The 21,746-nt window shown below is 30.1% G+C and overlaps 1 non-coding gene across 1 annotated transcript; it reads left to right on the forward strand.

Annotated features, from left to right (window-relative positions):
* The first annotated feature begins 14,297 nt into the window (after positions 1 to 14,297).
* Positions 14,298 to 14,370, forward strand: Trnaa-agc. Its single transcript has one exon. It is a non-coding gene; the product is annotated as a tRNA-Ala (tRNA).
* Positions 14,371 to 21,746: the final 7,376 nt, after the last annotated feature.

Genomic DNA, 21,746 nt, shown 5'->3' on the forward strand with positions numbered 1-21,746 from the left:
GTTCCTTACCTACATCGCCAACCAACCGACCTTGGCAACTAAGATGTTATGTGCCTGAAGTTACATTGACTTTCTCAGCCGTATATTGTGTAGTGTAGTAGTGTGGTGGGGGGTTGGTACCCACCCAGACAGGCTTGAAAAAAGCTCTACTATTAACTATTCTTCGCATATAGTATATGGACCGGTGTTTTATGTAAACTTTTTTATCCTGGATAAAATCATCAACATCTATGCCTTATGGATCTAGTGCTCTAGTACTAGACTACACTCTAGTGTCTAGCTCTTCAGGTGTTGAGAGTAATTCCGATGTTAAAACGATCTCAAAATTTTTCCGATCGGTATCGAGGAAGGGTAAAAAATACCCCGAGGGTACCCCCAGACCTATATACGTAACGTAACTATACGTTATAAGAAATGGTTTACTTAATTTAAATATTATAAATTGCTTGTAGTGGCTGTTCTCGGCGACACCATCAGCGTCGATTCGCCAATTTTCCCCCATCGAAACCCCTGTCCTCATTTATTTCCTAGACCTAGTCTACCTCGCTCTAGGAAAAACATCGGCGTTTTAGCCGTGATTCCATACCAAGCAGAGTTAATTTACGTTTACATTTACTTAGAAAACTATCTGCAGCCCACGTGTTAGGTGTTATTAACCCTATTTACTGTTCCGTACACCTTACACACACATTGTAAATATATATACATGTATTGTATATAAAATTTCATGATCGTTGAGTAGCTAAGGCGCTGCCGTATTCACAATATCACTTAGGATAACGTTAATTTTATTTTTTTTAAATAACAAATCTACTCCAGCCCGTTTCATAGGCAAGGTTCGACAATGCCCTCGGCGTTTATCTGTTATCGGGTTATCAGCGAGTGAAGGCCGCGCTATCAGACACACTGTACGCGACTGTATTATACAATTAATAAAATTGATTCAAACATACGCGGCTCGTTATAAACTACAATTGATTGTAGTATATTTAGTAGCAGACCTACAAGACCTATAGAATAACCTGGTTTTATCCAACTAAATTCAAAAATCTAAAACAAAATACTTTTGAATTCAATACGCCCATTTAAAATACTTTTGAATGGTCATTTCACAAGATTTCAAAATCTTGAAATGTTGATTAGACCGTCAAGAAACTGAATAGTTAGTGTTTTTCATATAATAATCTATACTAATATTGTAAAGAGATTAAATTTGTTTGTTTGTACGTAAGGGTAATCTCAAGAACTACTGATTCCATTCAAAGATTTTTATAAATACCTATATATATATATATATATATACTATGTACATTATATTGATATCATATCATTTAGATTAATAAATTGGACCCTTACGAAGCTGTAGCTGGTCGCTAGGCATATACAATTATATATATGTATCCTTTATAAACACCAACGAATATTAACACCAAGCTATTCTATCATTTAGATAGTATAGAATAATAAGTCAGTTTTATTAAAAAAGTATTAAATCTAGTTAGGGATGTAAAATACTCAGCGGTTTCGATGTCGAATTTATTTGTCTATTTATATGTTTATCTGCCTGTTACGCTTTCGCAGCTAAATCACTGAACCGAATTCGATGAAATTTGATACAAAAAAAAAACAAAATATACTTTATTCAAGTAGGCTTTTACAGGCACTTTTGAATTGTCATTTTACAGAACTATATTAAGCTACCGCCGGTACGGAATGTAGATTCTACCGAGATGATCCGGGAAGAAACTCGGCAGTTTATCTTTTTCAACATTGAATATAAAAAGTTATGTTAGTTAAATACAATTATATATTTATATAATATGTTCTGCCTGGAAGTCAACAAGTATTACTACCACGCTTTTTTATAATAAATAAATTTTATATGAACCTTATAACCCTATGGGCTACTTTTTTGTACCTTGTAACAAGTATATTATATATTCGAAGACCGTTCATATATACTGATTTACATATATAGTTACAAATTGAAAATTGATAAAAAAATATGTATTAAACACACAATACATATATATTAGTTTGAATGAAATAGCTGAGCGTCTGTTTTTTCACAGATCAACGGTGACGTAGCACGATCGTAACATCTGTTTGATTACTCTACAGTCTGCTAATGTTTCTACATAGTTTATATATATATGATGTCATTTTTGACTTGACAGCGCTGAAACCTATTATGGTAATGTACTTAGTGTAATTAATCTATGCATAAAAAAATCTGTTGTCCTAACTGACTAAATGCACAGCCAGAATTACTGAAATTGAGAACTTAGTGGGAGAGAAACGGGAGGTGTAACTTTGGTGATAGTAGTTATATTATATTAACATAGAGTAATTTTGCTGAAGAAGGGCATTCAACTCGGAAAGTATCTACAGTACGGTCCCGATTAAGATGGACGGTTAGAATTAAAGGGGGACAAGACATGTTTTTAAGGGAGGCACAGGGTTAAGGTTATGTCTAGCAATGAAATTCAATAACTATTTGGGTGGATAGAAAAATCAACTGTCAACGGTCGTACGGTCCCACCGGATTACGAGAGCGAATGAATGTTTAGGTACAGACCTTTAAATAAAAACTTTTTAACTGTGTGTCCAAGAACACCAAAATTTGTGCATCTTATTTGATTGCGTGGAATTGGTTAAGAAATCAATCGCTATATTTAACCAACACACTATGATTTTAAAAGAAAAACTAATAAGCCAAAAAAATCTATCCGATCGTCCATTCATTCATTAAATTACAACGGCAACTAAGTCCAAAATAACAACCAATAGGTAACACATCACATTCCGGTCCTCCGTTCGTTCGTTCACTCATTCAATCACCAGAGCAACTTTAATTCGATAATAATAATAAAACCTACAGCACTTGCATTATCCACTGTTGTAATTCAAAATCACGAACAAATCTACTCGAGAGAGAGAGAAAGACGCAACGCCGTCCCGCTCTAGCATTGTACAGCAGAATTACAACAAATTAAAATGAATAAAGGAATAGGGATTTTTGTTGTACGGATGCTATACATCTGTCGTTGTTCAAACTGTAGATAAGCATGCCCGTGTGTGGTGACCATTAAACTGACATTTAGAAGACTATTTTAAATTTAAAAAAAAAAACACTTATCGATACGGCATATTTCTTTATATAAATAATATAAATGACAAAAAAGCATTTAAATATAGTTCATGTTAATTTCAAGGATTTCTTAAATAAGAAAGAATAACTGTCTAGTTTCTTGTCGGTTCATAGTAGAATCTACATTCCGAAATGTAAATAGATAATTAAAAAACTTACATTGTTAGACGGATCACGTTAAAGTCGGCACTACATGTGTATGCTTTTTTAAATACCACTGTCGTAACTCGCTACTAAATCTGCAGTTCATCAACTTCTACGACGTATAAGCGATTGCCATTACGAAAATAATTTAAAACACATTTTGGCCACTCAGGAGATATCGTCATCCTCATCTTCTGTAATATCTCTATTCTAGACATTCATGCGTTTAATTTATATATTTATATATGTATTTATATATTATATATATTTGAAGACTATTAACGTCTATGCTAGGTTTTAAACAAAGTACTAATTTAAATTGGTAACATCGACAAGACTTTGACTATTAAAGGCGATACGATGTTAACAATTTAAACTTCATCATTAAAAACCATTAAAATTCAACTAAAATTAATTTATCACAGAGTGATTATATTACAAGATTCAAAGCGGAAAAACTTCAGCATCCAGGGAAATAAGCATCGTACAATTAATTCCGATTCGTAAAACTTTAAACCGACCACCGATTTCAAGAATACTTTACACGGAATGATAACTTTAGTACTGCAATTAGATAACTTTAATTAGTGTAGGTCTCTGAAGGCACGAGTTCCGTTGATAAAAATAAATCTCTCGGTTCGAAAAAAAAAAAACACTACTTTTTACAAAAAGTTTCAAGCCAACTTGAGAATTCTTGTTATTTACTGATTTGAAACTACTGTAGACGACATTTTTACAATTTCTATTAGGTAATAGCTTTGCCGCGCGGTTTCGTCTGCGTTTCGTTTAGATTGCACGATATATGCATCCTGTATTTTAAATATATTTCGTGAAGTTATAAAGGCCTAATCCCTCCTCCTAAACGGACTATGAAGAACTTACTATACACGTAATTAAAAAAAAACAAACGATTAAAGATCGTTCGAGACTAGTCCATAGAAAACCGTAAGCGATGGTCATCCTATGGTACAAAAAAAATAAACTCCTACGCAACATCTGCCCCGCACGTGGGTCGATTTTGGGACAATACGCCATGGGAACCGTGCGGGCATTCAATGGGTAATTGAATATGGGGGCTCGGGGTATTGGTGATGTTTAAACAAGATTCGCGCGGACAGACAAACGCTCTACATCTATAATAATATAATAAATGCACAAGTAACTCTCCTGTTACCTCATAACTACTAAGCCGATTGTAATTAAATTTGTCAAAGCCGATCATTATTTCATACATGAAGTCAGGGGGGTACAGCAAGGAACATAGGGTACTCCCACCCAACACACGCCAGCGATGAGCGGAAATTAGTAGACATATAAATTACTGGTTTTAAAATATATATTATAAGTTTTTTTTTTTAATCTTTTCATTTACCCTAAACTACAAACATTCCCCTTTTTTTTATAATATACGCATTTAATATATAATTATATAATGAATGCGTATTATATAACTTTTTTACCGAATATTCTCACAGAATTTGAGAGATTGTCCTAAACTGTTAAAATCACACATACCGTTTATGAATACAATAATTAATTCTTGAATTGCAATTTGGACTTACAAGCCTTATTATAAATAAAAACTTTGACAATGTTTTAAATACGAATATATCAAATGGCAAATTGAATATTTGTCTTCACGCCTCAACGCTTCAATCGATCGCCGTGAAATTGGCACGCTTGTTAGAGGGACACAGTGCAATAAATGTCCAAAATGTATTATAGTCAAGACAACGTCCTCGAAAAACACCGTTACAATCACTATATATTATAAAACAAAGCCCATCGCCGCGTCTGTCTGTTTGGACACGATGAACTAGAAAACTAAGTGAAGTGATTCATTCTGTCTGGTTTAGATTTTGCGTAAATTTGTTGAATGTAAATGTAATATGACGATATATATTATAGCCGTGCAAAGCTAGAGTTTGGCTAATACTAACAAAAACTAATTTACATTCTACAGTTCATTAACACTAAACAGAACAGTAACGGTTTATCGTAAAAGACCGAATTAAAATTCAGAACGAATGATCTGATTGAATGGTTTCTGCGTCCAAAAATCGGATGACTTTAATTCGCTATAACTTTAAACATATGATAGAATTCCATAAATTCAAAAAAAGAATCCCTAACATCGCTGACACGATTTCGGACGTGCGAGTCGTTCGTTCGCGTTCTAACTTTGAAATTAAACATTCGAACTATTCCGCTTGGCAGGCTTGCGAAAAATGTCAAAATTAAAATGGCGTTCAATATGGCGGTCGCATAAAACAAAGTTATTTATTTATTAGTCAGACACGACGCATTTAAGTTGAATAATGGTTTAAGCTCACTTTTCTTAATTTTACCACACTCCTGAAGATATATTGTAACATAAATTAGTGTTATTTGTCTGTTTATCATTATAAATATCCATCAACTAAGACTAATCGTTTCCTACTTTACGTCGTTTAAATTAATCGTCAATTACAATTATGACGTTAGTGTCATAATTTGAACGAAATAAAAGATTTTTACTCTGTGCCGCCAACTAAAATTACTCAGTATTGGTTTGAAGGGTAAGTGACCTAGTGTTACTACAGGAGGGACATACATAACACAAGTTAGTTCTCGTGGTTGATAGCACATTGGCGATGTAACGAAGAGATGGGTAATATTTGAAAGTGCCTGTTAAATGCCACGCCCATTTTAAAAACTATAAAGGAAACTGTACCGGTAAAGCGTGCCCAAGTCCAATCACATATCTGTACCTCGACAGCACAAAGTCCATGACAGAATTCATACAACAATAAATAAAATTGATTGGTTGAAATTTGAATCGTTTGAAACAATGAGGTCATGCAGCAGCTACGCAGCGCTACAATTAACACTAGGAATACGTTAACAAGTTTGACAGTCACAAAGTTTCCTTTTTATTTTCTTGGAATAGGCAAAGGTATTATTTTATAAAGTCTTGGCCGTAATGTCAGAAGACAAATATATTAAATGCAGATTGGAGATACATAGGCATTAGGGGCTAAACTGGCCGGAAACACAGACGCCGTATAAATTTCAAAACTGTGTAAATTGGCTGTGCACATTATTTAGAGTTTGCAAAGCGCTTGGTTCTGATGATAGGGAGGGCCAACAAAGTGAATGATATCCTACAGTATGACTTATACTGTTGGTATTACATCATACAAACTATAACTGCCTATTTTTTTATTTTCAGAGTAGGACGAAAGTGCGATCTCATTTTCCTAAACATGCTTCTGTTCAAAAATAACAGTAAATTTTATTATATTATTTTTATTAATTGTTTACCAATTATTTAAATAATGTAAAACCGAAACAGAATAATTTGAAATATATTTTTAAATCTTGTAATATTGATTTATAACTAGTCAACATTTATTTCTTTACGAATTATGTATGTATGTAAGTAAGTATGTGCAAACTTTTTTTTTATGTTTGTAACATTATCATTAATCCTATGTACAAAACTTCAGATACTTATTATCCCTGTCCAGTGTGTCGGGTTATGCACTAATAGTGTAATAGTACTTTATTAGTATTGCTTTACATAAAGATAGTATTTAATGGATAGGAGTGGCTTTAGGGTGTGGAAAACATGTCAGTCACGTTTAATGTGAAAAAATCGTTATCATTTATAAAACGATGTTTTTACACATCGCCGTTAACACCAAATATTAAAAAGCCAGTTTTAATAAAACTTTAATTTCATTTTTAAGTGATTTCTGTAAAAACACGCGTCTATAATGAACATATTTTTGTGGTATAAGCGAAAATTACTGGACATATTTTGATAGTCCTTTCTCTTTGTGAGTGAGATGCTAAATAATATTAGTTTTTTAGTTTAAGCAAGGATTTCTGAATTAAATGAAAATTAGATTTAATAAATAACAAGAACTTACAGTTTTTAAAATTAACAAAATTTATGTAATATTTTTTTATACAAATATTATTATCATATATCCTCAATTTAATTACGAACAAAATGATATTGTAAAATAACAATTCAGTGGACATTAAAATGTTTATAAATAAAAAAGATAACTCACCATTTTATTCAATATAAAACACGAGATAAAAATCCGCCATTATGAAACAAAACGCAATACTATTAACCGCCAAAATCTTGACACTAAAAAGATAAAAGTAATCATATTTATAATGTTTTAACACCGAAATTTAACAGAAATATTATAATAAACTTTTATAATGTTAAACAAATATATTGTTTACTGTAAATATTTATTCAAATCATAATATTATATGAAACGAGTATCACTGAAATCGCGCTGTTTCAAACTGACATGGCATGATTTGAACGAAAAGAGTGAATGATGACAGAAATAGATGAAGGGAGGAATTTAGTTTAGTGATACTAAAGCGCTTTTAGCGCTCGAAAAATTTTAATATTTTCCCCTCATATTTTTATATTTAATTTTTTTAAGTATAATTAATAAGTATATTATTTATTACGTTATTTCATAATTTTAATTATTTATTTTCGTATGATCTTATCATTTTTATTCAAAATAAATTTTGTCTGTTACATGTAATTTTAATAAATATTTTTATAATAATAATTTTGCTATAAATATACAATTGTTAAGCGGTGTAAGCGCTCTACGATTGATAGTCACTAGGCGCGTATACAACCAACCAATGGCGTTCTTTTTCCAGAAGCTTGTAATAGAGCGGTCAGTGGTTCTGAAACCATTATGTAATTAAAAGCATAGCAATTCTATTCAGTAGTATCACATAGTGACTTTTTACTCAAACTTTTTTTATTGTAAACAGTATGGTATTTTGACAAATATTTAATAAACAACCAGATTAATTTTGAGTTCATGTATATAGTCCGAATAAACGTTTTATCACTAATACCAATAATTTTTATAAGGAACACTTCAAACACAGACTTATTAATTAATCTAAATGTGCCAAATATATGTTTCGTGTATAGGTAAAATTTATGCACTAATATTAAAGTAAATAGAATTTTCGTATAAATATTAAATTTTTATTTCATAATCATCAACAACGTTGACAGTTTTGCTTGTAAAATAAATTTAACATTTCGCGAGACACATCTTTTGATGTGCTATAACAAATATTTAGGTTAAAATTCCTTAATGTAAAATATTTCGTTTATCCAAGACATCCATCTGTCAACAGAGTTATTACAATCACCAAAGCAAAAATGTTATTTTATAATTTCATAAATGTTACCATTCTGAAATTAAATGTAAATTAAAATGAAGTATTGTAGGTTGATATAAAAACAGATTTGTTAATTATTCGATGAAGTAAATGCATCTTAGATCTATTTTTTGTATAGTATAGAAAAAATGATATTTTAAGTGTTGCTATCCATTTTTTCAGGCTCAAAAGATAAAAAAGATTCCTCCTCAGTAACCATTGTAACCACTGACAGGGGAAGACACTTAAATGTTTCTGAAACATGACAAAGTTTTTATTCAATGGGGCATTTAGAAGTTTAAGAGACAATTTTTCAGTCTTTTGATCCATTTTTAAATGTTAGAATTCCTTTTTTTATATCACTTTACACAGCGATAATACTTCGTTTTTGGCATTTTGTGCGAATCTTATGCTTGATATGAGTATGTTATCACTAAGAATTATTTCTTTTGAAATGAGTAATACAGATAAATAAAAAGAAATAAATCAAAAGTTAAGACTGCTTACAGTCAAGAGTATTTCATTGTTTAATATTTCAGATTTCGAAACTAATTAACTTAAAGTTGTGCAGCGTTGTTACAGTTTCCTTTAATTAACCACCCGTAAACAAACTAAAAAAATTTAGTCTACTCGAAACCGAGCCGTAATATCAAACGTCAAATTAATAATCACTCAAAACTCCACCGTACCCAGCGCACCGTGAACCACGTAAACGGCTTGAAAACGTAATTTTTTTTTTCAGTTTCAGCATTGTGACTTGGAAATTTCAACGTGAAGTAATGCAAATACTGTGTTGGCAGGCAAAAGCGACTATAATTACGCTCTTGGGTGGAATCATGGCGCGTGGTCTAAAATTATAGTTTTAGCGGAAATGTACTACCCCTAAAACCACTCAAGCTTAACAATGTTGCTTTTTATATAACAATCTTTATTTGTATAGCTCAAACTTCAAGTATACTTTGGCTAAGATAGAATACTCTGCATGAATCATTTAAATAAAGTAAAATATTGCATGTGCATTATGTTCTAAAGATAAAACTTGGCTTTTTATATATTAAATAAAATAAAAACAATTTAGTTTCCATATTCGTTATTATTAAAATTTTATAAGGAAGATATATGTTTCAATTTTAAAACCGTTAAAATAATATTTCCTATAACACATTTACTCTGCTTTTTATATTTGTGGGAAATGGTAGCGATTGTAGATATCGCCGTGAAATGAACATTACACCACACACTGCGACCCAGATCTCATCACAATGAGTATGATCTTTTAATGCGTCACTTTGTTTCAGGCGGTGTTTTGTAACTCATAAGGCGTAATGTACCCTTATGGATATGCATTTGTACTCCAAGGGAAATAAAACTATTTTTAGTGCCTTTTAAGAGTCATTTGTTAATAGACGAACCTTAAACTTTATGAATTTCTGACTGTGATAAGTGAGATGAAGAAAATTATGCTGCATTAATGGTCATTTCACATAATTTCAACTCAAATTATAGAATTTTATAGCAATAAATATGCAACTTTATTTTTTTTAATTGTTGCAATCATTAACGATTTACATTTAAACGCATTCGAATGAATGTAATTTTTTAAGGGAAAAATTCAAACGCTTATTATTAATAATGAAATTAACAAATAGTAATTTTTGTATGGGTGATATAACTCAACCATCATAACATCTTAATTTAAAAGGATCTTTTATATTAATAAAGTGATTTGTTTCTCTTCTGTTTTCAAATTTCATTTTGCATACTTAATCGTAGATTAAAGAACTAATCGCCTCAATATAACAAAATGGGAATCATGAATCAACGATAAACTGAAAAATAACCTTTTTAATAATACCATGATTTACTCTATCTTAAGGTATATTACAGACATTCTTGATATAATTAGTTTTGTAAAAATATAAACGCTCACGAAACCTTCTTTTAATAATTTTATGTGTATTTGAGAAATTTATTATTTCACATATAAGTTGAGTTTTCTATTGATAATGTAGCTTTAAATGAAGCATAATGTAGATATCTTAACGTGTTGTATATACACCTTAAATTGGATAGGCTTAATTATAAGCATGCAAGCATGATGCAATATTGGTTAAAATGATTGAAAATATTTCACTCAAGCCGACAGGCCTAAGACAATAATAATTGCATAGCTCAGACGAAAATATGTCTAGTCTCTCGTGTGTAGTCACCCTAAGGTAAAGCTGGGATATTTTCCCTCTAATGAAATTCTCATAGGTACGTACCTACTGTGTGACGTAAGCCAATGAATTTGGAGGTACACAATATTACATAGTTCGGGGACGTGTGCCCTTTGTGTTGCTTTGATTCAACTATAATGAAAATGGTAGATTGAATAATTAGACTATGCTACATGTTTTTGTGGATTTTAGTGATAGTGTCTAAAATTAAACAAGAACGGCCAAGCAATTACATAAGGTATTTTACGTACGCATGTAACGTAGTACACATACATAATAAGATTATTAGTTACATTGCTAAATTTATCCTAATATATCTGATATCTGTTTCAATTTATATGTATGCTACTTGTTATTTGAAGTTACAGATTTTTATAAAACTAAGTATCTTTTACGCTCTTATGGGTAACATGTATTAATTTATAACTCATTAAAAACTGAGGAACTACAACTATAACCAATTATAAGTATAAACATTAAAAGTGCCTAGTTGAAAATCAAATTCTGTTCAATTCGCGTAGAGAAAAAAATTTGCTTCGGACCTTTTGCCTTAATAAAACAAAATCTTAATGCTGAAACCGCTTTTAATAAAGAGGGGTTTAACTGTTATTAGGGTTGATAGCAGCGGAGTAATGGCCGGACGGACAGACCGACACGTGTAACGGCGCTGATAAGTGAAGGAATAAAAATGTGTTTTATGCTAACTGTTTAACACTGATATATATATTAATATTGGCTTTCTCATGTAAATAATTAATTATTTTATAAAACTTGATGTAACTAATTTTTATAATAAATTTCTAACCTTACTTTTTATTCAATAAAATAAATAACATGTTCAGTATTGATGTATATAATTGTGAGGATTATTTGTGAAGGACACTTTTATGAATACGGCTAGTTAAGAAAGATTAGGGGATGAAGCAAACGACGAAAATGTCTTTGAGTCATTATAAGACATTCATATTTGATTTATGTTAAAAAAAGCATAAGTTTGAGAATCGCTGACGGTCCTTGAAATGTAGTTTAACATATTGCAATGTGATTTAATTTTTGTTCGACGCCATTTTTATGATAGATTTTTTGTCAGGAAGTGCACTAAATAATCAATTATGTAAATATATAATTGATTATGTGTATATATTTTATTAAATACTTTGCTTCGAAATTATTTATGTACGTATATTATGATAAAACATTATATAAGTTCTATTTTTAAAATCAAATATGTTCTGACATTTTTCAATTCGTTTTTTTTTTGGTTTAATTTATTTCAAAGTAGGTAAGTAGTAGTACTTTAAGAATATTTTTGGTGTTAGCAATTGATTAGTTATGTAATGTTTAAAAAAAAACTTACCGCATCATCTGTGTAGTTTGGAGTATATATTTAATCTGTAACAAAGACAATAATAATTAAAATAAAAGTCTTTAAAATGTTATTTTCATCTACCGCCCACCATTTCAGTTACGTCACTAAATCTGCGTCAGATCAACGATAACTTACAATGCTGTTTATTTTAGTACCTAAGTAATTAATGACATATTAACAGACGTCCTAATTTTCTATATCGTGAACTAGACTTCGCCCTCGGCCATGTGCGTGTGTGTAAGGGACAGATATTAACAAATATAAATGTCCAAAATGTTTCAAAATATTTGACGTACATACAGCGTTGCAATTTATATTGGGTATATATAATGTCACTGGTTAATGAAAGACAAAATATTTTATATCTAAAAATTGTTTCCGGATATTTCGTCTACAAAACTAAAGGGAATTAAAAAATAGATAATCGGATTATACTCCCCGGACAGACAGATTATGGGGATATTGTGAAGTGCGTTCCGCAAACGCATCGCTGGTTCCGTAGGTTTTAAACTTTATAAAAGATAGAAATCATTGATATGTGAGAAACGAAATATGTTTTGTTTTCAAAAAATCTAAAACTCATATTTTGGATTAAAGTGTAAATCTTTATATCCTTCACATAGAAATATTTCAGCGACGAATGTGAACATTTTGAAATGTAAGGAAATTAAGTTATATTTTTTTTTTTACGAACAATTTTCTATTGTCCCGTATTGTCCAGAAATGTGAAGTTGTTAAGCTTAAGATTTAAAATATGAAACCAATGTTTGAAATTAATAAAAAGGTTGTGAAATGTCTTTACAATAATAAACTTTTATTAGTGCTTCAGTGGGTTGGTACATTTCTGTATAACTCGGCCCAATTGAGACAAGCGATGTTACTTTTTAACGAATGGTAATAATGGTTCAATTTTAATCACAATTACATTATAATACAGAATATTATCAAGTGGTTTTCTCTTTTGTTCCGCGGATCCCTAAAAAGAATACTCCAGTTAATTGGCATCATTGAGAACCGAGACAATTTTTAATTAACTCTCAAACAATTATGACGAAAAATAAAATTTCTCTATAACGAATTAATACTTGCTTTTGCATACGAATCCACATTGATTTATGTGACAAACTGTTTTTTTTTTTTTTTTTGGTTGATTATACAATAGAGCACCAATCTTTTTCATACAGCCAAGGTGAGAATTAATATATGACATTTATTAAACTAGGATTATAGTGTCATAAATAACAAATTAATGTTTATAAATTTGGATCCAAGATTTGACAGTTAAAATAAAATAAGGGGCTTGTAAATTACTGACTTTAAAACAAAAACCTTTGCTTCGGTATTTATTAAATTAAAAAAATATTGGTTATTAATTTCAAGTATGGAACGAAGTTAGGAAACTTTCAGAGGTTTTGAAAGGGTTATAATTCAAAACGTCAATTAATAGTTCGAGGAGTTCGGAAACCGCCATTTTGTGATTTTTACGTAATGAAAACTTTCTCAATAACATCTTTTAAGATTATTATGAATTGAAATCGGGGCTTATGATTTAATTGGAGGTTTTATTGTTGTGACATTCTCGTGGTTTTTTTTTATTTTAAGATCAATGTTGTGTTTCTTTATTGCTGTTATGGTTTTAAGCAAATTGTAAATCAATTTACAAAGGTAAGAGTCTGTTTCCTAGTATGTTTGCACGATTGTATGTTTTGTATAATATATCTTTTAGAATTCAGTTTACTTGGTTAATCTATATCATATTATATACTATGAAATATTAAGGTACCTGTGTACTATTCATATATACATATTATTTATTATTTATTTATTAATTTTCGAAACACCATCGGCATATTCACAAAATATTTAAGAAAAAGTAAGAAATACATTCTTGTACGGTGTGATACACCACTACAGGCGTTTACATTTTATAATGTATATATTATTTAATTAGATTAAATTTATTTTTAGATTATTATATTAATATCATTAAGATTATTTAAAACGGAATATTTACCATGTTCTTTATTAGCTTCGTTTAGCTTAGTGGAGTTTCCACCAAATAATAATAAAAAACATGGTAAATATCCCGTTTTAAATACTATTAGTAATAAAAATAACCATGTTAATTTAAAATCTTATATAGTATGACATCTTACAATGAATTTAATGGTAGATATTGTAATATAATTTCGCGAATTTTCTCAACGGGGGCGTAGCTCAGATGGTAGAGCGCTCGCTTAGCATGCGAGAGGTACCGGGATCGATACCCGGCGCCTCCAAATAGATTCCATTTTTGAAAATAATTTATAATACTTTTTCCTTATTTAATGATATATTATAGTTTTCACACATTATCTAAGAGGCGCTAGTAGATATATTTGTTGAAAATTATTATGCATTTCACATTGGAAGCATTCAGTCGGTAATAATATAGAAAACCGCAATCTTACTTGTTTTGTCTGTCTGTTCACTTCAAAACGCATCGAAGCGTTCGAGCAGAAAAAGCGATAATCCTAAGAGGTATATTTAAAATTTGTTCTGCTATTCAACGATAGATGTCGCCACGAGATACCTTCATAGAATTCTAGATAAAGATATATTTTTACTTATGTATAATACGTTTGTTATAAAAAAAAAAAACTATTTTGTGAATGTTGTACTTTATATTTTTGTATTTGGTAGATTTATTAGTCTATGTCAGCAAAGATATACACTACTTAACTGTTATTCTTATTATAATATTACATATTATGTTTAATTTAAACGTAAAAATTAATGTTTGCCCAGTCTGATAAGTGTATTGTACTACTAATATTAGCTTATGCAATCGAATATTATTTAATCAAAAAGTATATTTTACAAAAAAAAAAGATACATTAATTGCAATTTGGACATTTTTTTTTTAAATTTTTAAATTAAACAAATACAATTTTTTCATTCCAAATATGATTTCAAAGCTTTCACGGTAGATTAAGTACGCCGCTATCGAGATTTGGCGGGAAATTTGACATTTGACATGTGTAAATGTCACTAATGGACGCCTAACATGGCGGGTCTAGTATTTTAAAACCTGCATTATTTTTGTTCATACCAATATCTTAAAGCGCTTTTGTGCTTTTTTGGTATGAACAAAAAGTCGCGGTTATTTATATTTTGTTAATATTTAAATTAAAACGAGCATTATTCTGAATACTACAAATATATATATTTTTATTGAGAGTTCGAAGGGATATTGTTGTGGCCGTCACGGGACGCTCGGATATCCCAAATTGATGGTTTGTTATACAAATGATTAATCAGAGTTTAATGTTGTCTTAGATTTTCGCGATTATTACACATTGAAATAAAACTAGTTTTTAACGGATTTAATCGCGTATATTAATTATTTTAACATCCCGACGTTTCGAGCACTTTGCAGTGTTCGTGGTCACGGGCAGACTACGGCGAATTTTATTTGATGTTTCCAGCCCGTACTGGTTCACATAATGTTGTCTTAGATTTTCTCGATTATTACACATTGAAATAAAACTAGTTTTTAACGGGCAGACTGACCCGTGACCACGAACACTGCAAAGTGCTCGAAACGTCGGGATGTTAAAATAATTAATATACGCGATTAAATCCGTTAAAAACTAGTTTTATTTTAATCAGAGTTTGCTTTAAATTAAATTTAATCTTTAAAAATGATTCAAAATTGCTCGTGCTATTTCTTTTCTTTTATTTGCATTATAAGAAGCGTTTTATCAAATATAATATAGTCTCTGGATGTAGACACTATTTATCTATAAATGTCTTTGCATAAAACAGATTATGTCAGAGATGTTCAAATAATAGACAATCAACATCATGGGTTTAATGAAACATCGTTTCTGGATATATTAACATTATACAATACGATAGTATGACTGTGTATGGTTTATGTAATGAAATAAACAGCTCTTCAATTCAGAGAAATGTTAAAGTCAATTTGTAAGATTTTTTTTTATTTAAAAAACGCCTAGTGTAACAATTCAATCATAAAATAAATTACACTATCATAATTATTATTCCTTAGTCAAATTCGATTCATATACAAACAATTACAAACTTTACCTTAAATATACAAGCCATATCAATAAAATAATGATATTTGTATGTAATATAAATGCTATAATGTAAAATTCATATCGCTTAACTTCAAGCCTTTGGTCAAATAATCTTGCTATTTGCAATATTTGTAATAGTACTTTGAAAATAATAAACATCACATTTATCTAACCGCAAGAGCATTAAATAAATTATATTCCCGAAATTTTCGTTGCTTTTTGACATCAAAGTCGACCGCAATCCGGCTCAACCAGGACAATGTTAAGTTTAATCTACAGTCGCCAAAACTCGGCAAAGTTTCCACTTCGAAATATCTATCAACCCCCATATTTTGGCATAAATTCAAAGGGAACTATGCGAAGTCGACGACGACGGAATAGTTTGTGTAGCGCCATCTAGTGGCGGATAGCTGGAATATCTAGCTTATATTTACGGCCGTTAAAATTATTGAACGAGGCATCTTGATAATGCGTTCGGTCATTTTCGTTATTGGTTTTGTGATCGGTATTGTCAAAATTTATCTGGAATTTTTCATCTTATATACTATCCTCTGTACAATGGGTACCTCAAACAGTATTATTTGATATTTGGCAAAAGGCAAGTTACGTAATTTAAATATTGTCATACTATTTGAAGACATATTGTGTGTTTAGTTGTTATATAAAAGATGGCGTAACAGTAATGTAAGTATTATATTGTACATCAAAAACTTTATTATTTCTCAACTAAATATATTCTAAGTCAAATCTCATTTATTTGAAACCAGAAAATTACTTCACATTACTTCAAAATTAACAATAAAATATTTAAAATCCGCTGACATTTAAACATACTATAACAAATTAAACCGCTGTTATTATAACATAACGTATATATTTACAAAAGAAATTTTAATGGTCGAGTCGACATTTTGTTAAAATGTCAACCTCACAAAATGGCGTCCGAAATGTCAATGAGTTACGCGCCAAATCTCGTGGGATATATTTATAAATAATAAACGATTTTATTGGCCATATTAATAAATAATGTATGAACATTTGTAAATATGAATTATCATTTACACGACTGCCCAAAAGAGTGTAATGTTTTCAGTGTTCACGTTTTTGATAATATATAATTCTAGATATTCTGTGGAAAAAAGAGTGTAGTCAAAGATGGCCACTAAGCACATGCACATTATTAAAGTAGTATGACGTTCGGCGAGTATCAAGCGTAGCTGTGAAGTTCACCAAGATAAAATAATATAAAATTTGTTTTAGTTCTTTTGATATTGCGACACTAAATAAATATACAAAAAAATCTAAGATTTTTGTATGCATGTTATTTATTCCATAACTTTTAAATGTCTGAACCGATTTGGAAGTAGGTATCGCTAGAATCCTTACATCATCTTCAATGACCCAACTTTTTTTTTTTTTTTAAGCTTCGAAATTTCAATACTGCCTTTAATTAATAAATACTACCGCCAAACAGCAAATATGGTTTGGCGGTAGTTTCACCTCGGGAATGAGAGAGCCAGTGTAATTACAAGCTCAAGGGACATAACATCTTATATTATAAGTATAGAATAAATGTGTCACATAGTTCTATATCTATGGGTGTTGGTGACCACCATCAAAAAATGTATTTGCCAGTCAGCCTACCTATGTTTAAATAGATAGATAATATATAACAAACTTCCGAAATCGATGCAAAAATTTGTATTAATAGGATCCTTTGAATCTTTTTATCTAAATTGATTGATTTGTATCTATTGTAAAATAGTCCGAGGGACGATGACGAATTCCGTTAACGCATTCCTTATTGAATTTTCAAGTTCATTTATCGTGTATCCTTTGTGTGTTTTGATAAATTAGGTTTGGTTAAATTTTAATTGTGTATAAACATTTTGTAAGGTAATTTTGTTGTTATATACATCAATGGATCGCATGTTTTGAATTTGACGAGTAATCTTCAATTGTTAAGTAATAGTTTAGTTATTAATGATCGTATCTTTGGTTCGAATAGGATTTCGTTTGCGTTATTTGATAAATTTATTATGTATTCTATATTGAATAAGATAATTTAATTGTTCGTATCTATATATTTGCAGTTTTGAATTTGTCATTGGTGTGTCATTTTCTTAAATTAATACATTTCTACGAATAAGTAATGCGGTTGATATTTAGAGAGTTATGATTTAATTACTCTTTACTGTTATAATTTTAAACACATAAACGATATATGATCGAGGTTAAGCCCCAGTAATATATATGATATAATAAATACATATATAAGTAGGAAAAAGATAAACAAACCTTACATTTATGTATTTCATACTATTTACTAATAACTCAGATATATTTTGTACTACTAGGAGTTACTAGGAGTTACAACTCATTTTTAATACAACACTATTATACTTAAATACTTATTTCCACTTTATGTTACTTTCAAAATTTCGACAACAGTTTCGTCGACATTGAAAACGCCATTTTTTCGCAAATCCATAGTGAATATCATAGATTAATCAAGCTCTCGACCAATGATATCGCGTCAATTTGCTGTCAAATGTTGTTTATTCAGCTTTTTCCTGTTATGGAATAGCGTATAGTTGTTTAAATTATATACATAGTTCTCGGAATATTATAAAGAAATTATAATTTAATTTTTTTCAAGATAATGTGCGAAACAAAATGGCCTAATTTTTCTTCCTAATCTCTGCTTAATATTGTTACGTCACACAATCTAAAAAGCTTTCGTCTTTTCACGAATATATTTATTTATAAAACAATCTGTTACCTCAATACACTAAATCCTAATATTATTACGAATATGAAAGGTCAGGGTGGGTTATTTTTTACGCAATCACGGTCTAATATCTGGTCGGATTTTACTAAAATTCTACGAATAAGCCGATTGTATTGTAGAATTAATACATATATTTTTAAAGTTTTTGCGAATTATTCTTTACTAAAATTTAATTTACGGTTAGCGGGTAACACTTATCGATCCGAAAACTACTAATTACTATAATGTAACTAGTTTAAATGCAATAAGCAACGTAAAGGAAATTATAAAAATCATTTTAACGAAAAAAAAAAAAATGTTTACTTCAAACAAAGTTCCACAACAAGAAACTTCTCTGAATTTTGTTAACATTAATTACGTTTACGTTAAAAAGAATAGATGACATTAATAAGCATTCTCCTTAAAATTTCATTAACCACAAACAAATAAAGCGACCCCAAGAATATAAAAATATAATTAATGTTTAATTTCGTTTTGTTAAAACTGTTTTGTTAAAACGAAGTCGACTCTTGGCCTATAAAAGAGCATTGTTCTCTTACAAATTATGGCCATTATCGCTATATATTTATGTAATCAGTATTGGTTTCCATTTGTTGTCGGTTCCATCGGTTGTTTAAAAAAAAACTTGTATGAAATTATGTGGAATTAGATAATTATAAGTTAGTATATAGATTTTGTAGTCCAAAGCCTGTTGTATACATTGAGAATCGGTTTTATTCTAATGATTGACTTTACCTGTAAGTTGGATATGTGCAGCTCATTTATCTTTATATTTAGGGGCATAATATCTTGAATGTGTATCATGGATGACTGAAATGTCGACTTGTTTATTTTCGTAATAAGTTAAGAAATGAAAACAGGGCCCATTTGTTTGAATATTATCTTCTTGCCCTAATTGAGTGACTTAAAGTTACTTTAATTGTTAAATATTATTATTTTATGATATATGTAAGTCTAGTATTCCAGTCAACTCATACGCTTTTTATTAAAAAAAAGTAATATTATTTAATATATTTTATTTTATCTTCAATACGATATTAACAAAAGTAATTTGGCGTTTAGTTTAACCTTTGCCCGAACACAATCTTAATGTTTTAACAGATTTTAATATGGGATGCTCAGTGTAATGCTATAAGGGTGCCGAATAATGACCGGATGGACAGACACGTAACAGTACAGATAAGTAGCTTTAGGATTGTTCTGTGTGAGCTTTAGAGCTTTGGTATCTTTGTAATATTTACCCAAGTATTCGGCTGAATATTCACTGCAAGTCCGTTAAAGATAAAAAAACGTAAAAATATTTTTAAGAGTTCTTACTAGCACTACTAAGCCATATCAGAATTCAACACAGTTTTTTATGTCAGAGACTATTGGTTGAGTAGTTTCGAATTTATAATATGAATTAGGCTATTCAAGTAGGCTCACAGCAACACATTTGAATCCGTTATTTTACAGTTTTGAAAGAAATCTAAAGCTACCGCCGGTTCGGAAAGTAGAACCTAAAGTCTACCGATAAGAATCGTCAAGAAACTCAGTAGATACTCTTTACTATTCTTCCTAATTATTTATATTTACTTTAATCTTACCTTCTAAGTTCCGATAGCTTCGTCGACGTCCAAACGCAATTATTTCGCAAATCCATAATACATATAATTGATTTTTATCGACCAATGATATCGCCTCAATCCGATGACTTCATTGAGAAGAACTTGTAACTTACTTGCTGTGTTCCACGAATTTACATAAATTACATATTTTAATAAATATGCATCTCTTACCATTGTGGAAATTAGATTCTACAGCATTAAATGGCACGAAACTGACCGACTACTCTGCACTCAAATCAAATTACATTTATATAAAGAAATAATTTGAAAAAACCTTACAAATAACCAAATGGGCAACCTGATGATAAGTTGTCACCAATGCTCATAGACATTGGAACTATAGAAAATATAAGTCCCCTTACATCGCCAATACGCCACCAACCTTAGGAACTGAGATGTTATTTGATAATATATCTCCAAACTTGAACACAACAATATAAAACTAGTATTTTCACCCTCAGTTTAAGGGTACGGTGGCTTCGTATGTGTTAGGTTTTAGGTATAAAAAGCCTATGTCCTACCTTGGGATTCAAACTTGCTAGTATCTAAATCATTTTCACCAAATTCGGTTCGTGAAAATGTAACGGACAGAGTTACTTTCGCATTTATAATATTAATATACATTGCTGTTTGGCGGTAGAATATGTGATGAGTAGGTGGTACCACCCAGACAGGCTAGCACAAGGCACTATCAAATTATATTTCATATATACTATAACAGTAAGGATTTATAAATCAGCTCGAAATTCATGTAAAAACATTAAAAATGGTATTGATAATGAAATCATTGGTTACCGGTTCGTGTAATAAAATTAATAAAAGCATTTCATACATTTCGTCGCTTCAACGGATGAATAAATCAAAAACTTCAGCATTTAATATGAGATTTTAGTGTTACATGGTTTTTTTATAATTGAACATTTAAATTCAATTTCGCCTCATGGACTATAATTAATTTAATGCTTGTACATTCGTCTTTACACGCAGAGTGACGTATGTTATCTGAAATATGTTTTAATTTCCGGAAATAAATAAATAGATATCGTGTCTATCTCTAAGCTGAGTTTTATCATATACGTATATAAATATTTAAATAGAAAACGACGAAACACTTCAGCGCCTTTTCTCCTCTGTTTGTCAGCGGATTTTTTCAAACCATCTATTTGTTCGAA

Source organism: Vanessa atalanta, chromosome 27 (assembly GCF_905147765.1).
Source record: "Vanessa atalanta chromosome 27, ilVanAtal1.2, whole genome shotgun sequence".
In the NCBI taxonomy this organism is placed as follows: domain Eukaryota; kingdom Metazoa; phylum Arthropoda; class Insecta; order Lepidoptera; family Nymphalidae; genus Vanessa; species Vanessa atalanta.